The sequence below is a fragment of the Pygoscelis adeliae genome, unplaced genomic scaffold (assembly GCF_000699105.1).
Source record: "Pygoscelis adeliae isolate BGI_AS28 unplaced genomic scaffold, ASM69910v1 Scaffold387, whole genome shotgun sequence".
In the NCBI taxonomy this organism is placed as follows: domain Eukaryota; kingdom Metazoa; phylum Chordata; class Aves; order Sphenisciformes; family Spheniscidae; genus Pygoscelis; species Pygoscelis adeliae.
In genome coordinates, this window is record NW_008825115.1 from 1,043,946 (window position 1) to 1,053,234 (window position 9,289).

The following is a 9,289-nucleotide window of genomic DNA, read 5'->3' on the forward strand; positions in this document are numbered from 1 at the left end:
TGTCCCCCGTGACAACCAGGTCCTCAGCCCCTCCCCTCTTTCCGCAAAGCTCCATCTCTCCTGCAAAGCAGCATGGAAAGCAGCCGAGTCCACAGGCTTCAGCAGCAGCAGGAGCAGAGCTGCTTCCAAGAGCCGAAGAGTATCAATATCCATGAAATTCAGCAGTGCTGAACTGCAGCTCTGCTGCGTTCACACTCAGACAAGGAGAGGACTGCATGTCTGGTTTAGGACTAAATGTTCTCCATGGCAGAGACCTGAAAGATGAAATTTCAGCCTGCAGGGCCAGGACTGGCCTGGGACAAGCAGCACTGTGTGAGCCAAGCCTGACACCCCTCTTGCTCTGCCCGGTGAACCGCAGCCCCTCAGGCAGCATCTTCACATGATTTAAGCAAACACACTCAAATGTTTTTAAGAAATCTTCTTCCATGAACTGCGTTCTTATTTTCAGGTTGCTTACCCCAGAAGGCTGGTCCTGCAGATGAATTTAGTCAGAATTACCAAAGACCCCTCTGCTGACCTAAAGTAACACTCAAGTAACATCACTCAGCTCCATCCCTCCACAGGGAACAGCACAGGTGGCCAGTGGGACACTGTGGATTAATTTGCAAAATGAAACAAATGGCTCTGCCCATTGTAACCCAGAACATCACATGGGGAGTACTGCAAAGGTGCTTAAAAGCTCTGATTTAAATGCTGGTGTTGAAGAAAAGAGCAACCTCCTGCCCTTGCACACGTAAGGGTGACAGTGACCTGCCACTGATGGTGCTGCTGCTGGACACTCCTCCTGTACCCACCACCTAAATACTGGTTTGGAGAGCAGGCAGGGCAGTGCAGCGATGGAGCAGCCTTATGGTGCCCGAGCTCTGCATCCCAAAACTTCACCCTCGGTGTCGTGAGCATAGCAAGGTGCCACGGCCACCACAGGAACCAGCAGCTGAACCGACCCAGTTTGCCCTCCCCTGGCTGCAAGGCCTGTCTGGAAAGTTCATCCTCACCCAAAGGAACAAAGCTGTTTGTAGTTGATTTCAGATTTTTTTCCCCACCTGCTTCTTTCTGAGGCTCAGTTAGGAAGGTTATCTTTGGAGCTGATCAGAATTAGCAAGTTAGCTTAAGGGGAGATAGCTGTTCCCCCCTCCCACCACAGAACATAATTTGTCCTTATTTTGTTTTTTCTATGATGTAAAGAAGCAACATAGTGACCCGAAACAAAAAGGTAATTTGTCATATTTTGACTCAAGTGAAGATATACAAATAATTTACGTTAATTTCACCTTTTCATAGAAACCATGAAAAATTAGGGGTGAAAGCTGACAACTCAATGGGCATCACATTCTTAATAGTTTGCTGACGAAATACCTACAGCAGAGGATAGATTGGAAGTATGGGTCTGCTTCCCAAAGCTAATGACATTCTTTCTGTATTTCTTTGCTAATCCTTAGGCTTGTCAGACTAGTAGATTTTATGTTTTCTTTGCAGATTTCTAAACTCTCAGAAAGAGATTTTTACAATTAAGGCAGAAATAAAAACAAAGCCTGAAACTGGCTTTAAATGTCCAGAGAGTAAAATGCCACAGAAAATAGCATTCATTTTGCTTCTTGGCAGATTTTTTTTTTTAATAAATATTACTAATACCGTAAACCCCATTTATTCATCTTTGACACCAGTTTGATTTGATTTTACTCACAGACATCCCAGAAGGACAGGTGAGAATCTGGAATTACTGGTGCTCTCTGCCAGCAAGACCAAACCCTGCAGATTAACCTTTTCCCTTGGCCTCTCTACACTGACCATAAATCAGCCATGAAATAGCAGCTAACTTCATGCATCTACATTACAGTTTTATGTTTAAATCTTGATCATTAAAACATTTGACACAAGGAAGTGTTCTGCACTGCTCAAAACAATGTAGGAGCCAGGGAGCTGCCTGGGACCCCAGCCCAGCAGGGACCCCTGGCTCCCCCCTTCCTTGCTAGCTCCTGCTCACTGTGAACTGAGGGGAGGTGAGCTGGCTTCAGACCTCAGCCTTCCTGCTGTAAACCAGGGGCAGCTCCACCCAGAACGAGTGTTAATTCAGCCTGTTGCAACACTGCTTAGCAGAGACTGGAGTCTCTCCCGTTATTCCCATTTACCCTGTGTGCTCCTTGCCTTCATCCTGCGGAGCACAGGAGCCCATAAGCCATGCGGTGTTTAATCACAGAGGAGGAGCAATGAGCCTGGCACTTAGCAGCGATGTATTGGGAGACTTCAGAAGGGGCAGACCCGGTGACAAAGCCTCAAAGCCTTCTGCAAGCTATTTTGTGATCTCTTTGTGATTATTGACAACTCAAGTCTTAGAAATCATCTGACTTCCAACTTTGTTTAAATCAGTTCCTTTCTTCGCTTGGTGGGCAGAGGGACTGAAAAAGTAAGGAGGAAATAAAGAAAAAACAGGTTTGGGCTATTAAACTGTATCTAAACTGTTGTCACCTCAGTTCACTTGTCCCTTTATCACTTGCTTTTTCCTTCCAGCTCTCCTGTGAGACACAGCAGGGGCACAGCAGGTAGCTTTGTCTGGAGATGCTTTTCTGTTTGGAGTTAACCAACAGTGCATGTTGGGTACAATGTTGAGATGACAGATCCACAAAGAGACAGAATATGCAAAGGGGAACCAGCTCCAGCTCCTGGCAACCACTGCTCCCTCCTTGGTGGGTGCTTCTGCAGAGCGGCATTCGGCCGGGCACAAGCATGGGTGGTCTCTGGGAAGGTCACCGCAAAGGGACCCCGCAGATCCTGGCAGCTGTCACCCAGCACTCACTAACCTGAGCCACACGTGGCCAAACCTTTGGGAGACCCCGAGCCCCAACACCCAGCAACTGTGGGGTGCGACGGCACATCCCTGCATGGGCGTCAGCGGGGCCTCTTGGGTAGAAGTGTTCCTGGGCATCGGCATCGCAAACCCTCTGCTGTCTGTACCTTACTTTGACATGTTTCTCAAAAAAAGACAAAAAAAGAAAAAGAAAAAAACAGAAAAGAGTGGGGAAAAAAAAGGAAAAAAAAAATGGTCTCCGTGACATTCAGGGGATTTTCCTTTGTGGACATGCAGAATTTCTATGAATATAGTTTTTTGTAAACATTTTGTAACAATTTTGGTTTCATAGTAACTGTGTTACTTGCTGATCATTCTAGGCTGATGTAAATAAAATTTCCAAAAAGAAAAAAGAAAAAATTCTGATTATTTTCCTTTTTAAGACACTGTGATATATCAAAGTGCACAGTTTGCTGTATGAAGTAATATGGTTTTAAATTTTAAATAAAAATAATTTCTAGAAAATAATTAAGTTTATGCCTGTTTATACTGAACAACTTCCTCCTTCCTTGTAGAAATTTTATACCTAAAACCAAGCTGTTTAATGACATCCCCTGTCTCTCCTGATAATCAGCCATGAAAAGTGAGTGATAAAAAAACCAATTCACAAATAAACCCAAACATCTCAGGAGAAGAGCTGCTAGTGCTGCTTGCCAGAGGGGATTTTGTGTGTGTTTAGGAGTGGTGATGATGGACTTGACCACAACCCACAGAGAGGAAGGAAAGATCCCCATTTGCTTCACATTCAGTCAGAGAGGGGTAAAACAGACGAGGAGGCTTAGACGGCATAACCCTCCCTGTCCTCCTTACCTACGGAAATTATTTGTCTGATACCAAACTTAAGTCCGGGTACTCCGTGAAAAGCCATCTGCAGAAACGCTCTCCCAATGTGGTTCGCCCGGAGGCTGCGTGTGCTTTTCATTACGGAAAGGTGCCTGAGACCCTCCGACAAGACCACAGGCCCCCAGCGGGCTTCAAGGTTCGTAAAAGCTCTGTTTACCTGCTTTCCCTTTCGATGTAAGTCAAAAATCTTATTAGCCTGATAAAAGCTGAAAGCACCCTAAAGGCCAATGTTTATTACTCTGAAATCTTTATGACTGTGCTTTATTATATTGAGGCAGGGAGAAAATGTCTGCGGTTTCTGGGATGGGAACGATGAGAGCGATCGGAGCTGTGACATTCGAGGCTACAGTAAAACAAGCTCTAGAAGCAGAGGCACAGCCCTGGGTACAGCTAGCCCAGCCCTGGGCTCCTGCAGCACGGCAAGCCTCGCTCCCCAAAGCCCTCCTCTCCTTCACTGCAAGAGATGGGCATTGCCCTAGAAACGTGTTTGGGGTGGAAGGGTGGCATTTTAGGCACTGTGGTTGTGCATTTATTAAATAATCCCCAAAAGTTGCCATTTCCTGTACACTGAGATTTAAAAGAAAATTCCTTCCCATTTTAATTATTTTTAAGGGTCACCCTCATAAATCTCTCTCATCTCTATTCAGTCGAGCCCCTGGAAAACTGCAGCTTTGACGCTCCTGCCAAAGAGGGACTTGCAGAGCAGAGCAGAGTCTCACTTTTATATTCTGAACCCTTATCAATATGCAGAGAACATGTGAAAAAGAAGGGGAAAAAAGGTAAAAGCAACTGATGCCTTTGCAAAGCTTATTCTACATTGCTTAGCATGTGAGACCTGCTTCTGGGAATGAAATCCCTTCCCACGTGCTAAGGGTTGCAGCAAAGGAACAGCTGCTCCCATCTGCTGAGAAAAGCACGGGGCAGGACAGGGCAGCACTGGCTGACCCTGCATGGCAAACCTCTGTCTGCGCTAGAAATACAAGGAATTGTCAACATAAATCGTTATCACCAATAATGCAAGGCAGCAATTAACCTTGTCAGTCAACAGATCACCCTTTACTGACTGTGAACCCACCACCTCAAAGCTGCCAATCATGCTACAAATGAATAATTAATCAGACAACAGATTTCACTCATAAAAAAGGAGATCGGTTCCCTTTGAGCACCAATTAGTCCCTCTGGGCAAAAGAAGGAGAAAACCAGGAAATTGGGCGGAGATGCCTCTCACGATCTCCCACCTCCCTGTTCCATCCAGGCACCTTTAGACATTTTAGATTTTCAGCTCAGCAGAGAGAACAATTTTTAACCTGTATTTCTTTCAGCAAAATCTCATTTTAAAGCGGTAATTGTACATCTGCGAGCAGGTGCTTTCCTGACCCTGGATGTCAGAGCTCTGATGCATCCCTGTGCCTGCTCACAGGGAAGGACAGCTGACATGAACCACCATGACTTCTCCCTTGCACACTTGCTCTCTACCCAGCAGCTACAATCACCAACTCTCTCATCCTCCCTCAAACCAAACCAAAACTTTGTCACTCAGGAAGGACTCAGGCCAAGTTTGGTCCTAAATGTTTTCATAAGCAAAATACACCTGATTTCCTTAATGAAAAACTGGGGAAGGAACAGAGAGAATGAGGAGAGCAGGAAATCCAGCTTCTCCTCTAAAGCACTACGTGGTCGGTTTAACAGACCGAGAGACAGTCATTACATACCAGAAGAATCAGGTATGCATCGTTAACATACAGGCCCATAACAACCATGGAAACAGGGAGCTGTAACTACATATAATAACTATCCACTTGAAAAAGTCGTTGCCTTTCAGGCATTGAGAGCCTTTCAGGATCTTGATGTGATTTTCAGAAATGGCATTATTGTCATCCCAGCGAGCCTGCTCAGCATGCCAGGGGTAAGCACAGCTCACGCCACCTCCATCTCTTGCTCTGCTGATGAGAAACTGAAGGGACTTGCACCACAGGGGTAGTCGTCAGCTCAGCTACAGAGCCCCCTCCAGAGAACCCCTGTTATGCCCCCCTTCCAGGAGGAATGAAGTGGGAACGGGGCAGGCTGGGCCCTGCAGAACCAGAGGGTAATGTCAATGAGAGGTGAAACCCAGTAGAAGAGTGAGCTCACTGGCTCACAGCAAAGCAGCCGGCACAAAACAAAACCTACCCTGAGCCTCTGCTGGACACCCAGCCTGAATCCAAACTTGCTTGTGACATTTTCCTTCAAGAATTTCTGTACAACTTCTGTATCTGATATTTTCAGACAGGAACTGAAATATCAAACCAGCCATGGGGCCAGTGTTTTACATTGACGTTCTGCTTTTAACTAGAAAAATCTGGGATTCTGGCTCGGAAAGCTGTGCATCTTGCAGGAGCTCAGGTAAACACAGGAAAAGAAACCAGAAGACACCAGAAAACTGAAAAACATGTCCTACCCAGAGGGGCAAGGAAGGAGAGGAGAGCAGGAGTCCGGCTCTGTCAGCAGAAGGGTGGGCTGAGGGTCATGTCAGCCCCAGGACAACACAGGACTGCACTGGGGATGCAACTGCACTCCCAGTTGTGCCTTGCTCTTCACACCCTAGCAGAAGCTGCTCTTCTGCCAGATGTTTATAGCATCAGCACCTACGGACATACAGCTTTGGCTTTCCTCTGCATTTCCAGACATTAAAAGCATTAAAAAAATTGAAAAGTGCAACCCCCACCCCAACCTAAGAACAACTTTCCTAATGCTGCTCTTGCCTGGCGCATCCCCTGTGGTGCCTAAGAAGTCACGTACACAGGGAGATGGGGGAGCACACAAGGATGGTCTTTACGAGGCGAGAGCGCACCAAGGATGGGTCAGGACTGGAGCAGAATCAGGCCGCGCTGCCAGACCAAGCAAGCAGGAGCAGCTCAGCTGGAAGCATTAGTGCACAGGGATATTTTCAGAGCTGAAAGTGCTGAGCAATTTGCTGGGGCAGACAGGGTGCTGACACCTTTTAAGTAGTATCAATGGTGCTATTTAGTACACTCCGAACACCGACTGAAAGCATGATCTTAGTAAAAAAGAACTCTTTTGGCAGCACTGAAGTAACATATGGGCTCTGTATATAACATGCCTTGAAATAGTTTTCATAGATTAGCAAAGCAACTGTGATACAGCTAAGACTTCACAACCCCAAAGATACTCTGCACTGGCTGAAAGGAGGACCAGGTCTGGAGTGGCTTCTTTTTGTGGGCATTAAAGGGAAGCAGGCGGGACCAGAACACGATCTCCAGCAGAAGGGAAAGGGGCATCATTACAGGAAGAAAGGGGGCACATGGCAGAGTACAGGGTTAGATGAATCATTGCAGAAGGGACTGAAAGTGTGCTGCAGAAATATTTCAGGCACAGACCATCCCATCCTTTTAGGGCTTCTTACCTTTCAGCAATAGTTAGCTTATTTTCATCCTCCCCTGCTGCCCAGAACTTCCTTCCATTTTCTACATGCATGCTGTTTACTCACATTATGGCTTTTTCTCCATTAATGTGTTTATATTTCTCCCTATGCTTTGTCAGACACACCATTCACTGCTTCTTTATAGCAAAGTGTCTGCTACACTTTGACAGTGGATTTTGCTCAGGGAAGTTTAGGCTGCTGCTTACACTGTTGTTATTGTGGGTATCATTAACCGTGGAGATTTGCACCATTTTTACAGAGTAAGTAGCAGCCCCCTGCATTCCTCAAGTGCCAGGGAGCAGAGAGACTGTGGGTGCCGAGAGGAACCAGCCCACAGGGGTATCACCAAAATTCGCTCTCCTGCAGTGAGAGCCTGCAGGGCTGGGGAGCAGTATCAGGGCACTCGCCCCCGTGGGACAGCAGCAAGCAACAAACCCACAGGAGAGCCCTGCTGCTCCCAGCTGCCTCCAAAAATTCAAGTGGGACAGCACAAGAAATCGCAGTCCCCCAGCACCTCGGTGTCTGCAGCACGCAGACCTGCCCGGGCTGTTGTCCTTCCTGCTCTTGCTCAGAGCTGGAACAAATGCAGTCCCCCCCCAACCCAGTGACGGCCAGGTCAGTGTCTGGGATCTCACTGCCTGCAGACCACGCCATCCCACCTCTGTGGGGGTTATCTGCCTGTGAGGACTTCTCTGACCCGAAACAGGCATTCCCTGAGCCAGAAAAGCATTTGAGCAAAGGAGAAAAGTTTTGGTTTGGAGGAGACTTCAAGTTGTGGAAGGGGAATGGATTTTATTTAGCAATATTGCTCTCCCTTTTTGTGGCCTAGCTAAAACTGCTCTGAGAGACATAATTAAAGTGTTTAAGAAGCATCTGTCATTATTAAAACAAAGTTGATTTGCAATTTTACTATTTTGCTGCAGGTTCATTATCTTATGTAAATGAGCTGTCTATTCCCTTCTGCAGCATGGGCTGCAGAGGGATAGAAGCCCCATGAGAAAATTTATTACCAGGCTCTCACTCTTGAGATTATCAATTGCAAATGAAGGAGCATAAATACATCTTCTTTAGCTGCTTATGCCACATTAACGAATATGCTCCAAGCTAATGGCTTTGCCGCTCTTCTCTGCTCAGATGGGAACAGAGCATGGTGTGGGAGGACTCCTTATTTCACAGAAGCATTAGAGAGGCTTGAGTAGCTGGGTGTTAAGCAGCAGGTTGTTACTACAATGCTAATCCCAATCTGTCCTGCAGATGATCATGCAACTACAATAGGTAATACAATTGGAATAGTTTGTCATTTAGCATGAATTCTGTTCCTCTTGATGCACTGCAACATAATCACACCCCACAGCTCTGCTCGCATTTGTAGCTTTATAGCTTGTTCATACACGCACGTCTAAATTTCTAGTTTGCCTTGCTGCCCTGGTGTTTCCATGGCACAACACACACTTTGTCCCTAACCCCAAACCTCCTTCAAGGCTCTGAGCCTGCCAGGATCAGCTGTCCCTGGCTGCTCCTGGATGGGAGAGACTCCCAAGCACACAGAGCGAGCCCATGGGGAGCCCCCACGGCTGGACCACTGGGGTGAGGGGCCACAGCCACCAGAGAGGCCCTGCTCCTCTCCTGGCTGGAAATTCGGCATGAACATGAGGAGGGTCACCTGCACATGTAGGGCTGACAGGGCCGAATAGCTTTGGCCCAGACACAGACACCTGAGCACAAGGGATCATCACTCAAATTGCTTCTGGGCTGAACAGCCCTGGGGAAACTGGAAAAATTAAATGCAGCTGCTGCGTTTTTTCCACCACATAGAGCTATACAAGAACACAAATTATCTACATTATAGATCCTTAACCATTAACAGGGCAGGATTTGGCTCAGATACAACACAGCTTAGCTATCACTTACACTCGTACTTACAAACTATGGCCAGTACTTGTCATCTGTCTCCCCAGCCTCACCCTGAAGAACCAGGTAGAGGAACAGCCTTTAAGATGCTTTGCAAGCCATTACAGGTGCCCTTGTTTCTGTCACCAAACATCTGACTTTAGTAATCACCAAAGAACATCAGAAAAGAGGCAATTAGCTAAGTAGACTGGCCACAGACATTCAGGCTGAACACTGTAATCAATATGCGATTTGACACTCTGCCAATGCACAGCCTTACCCCTTGCTTT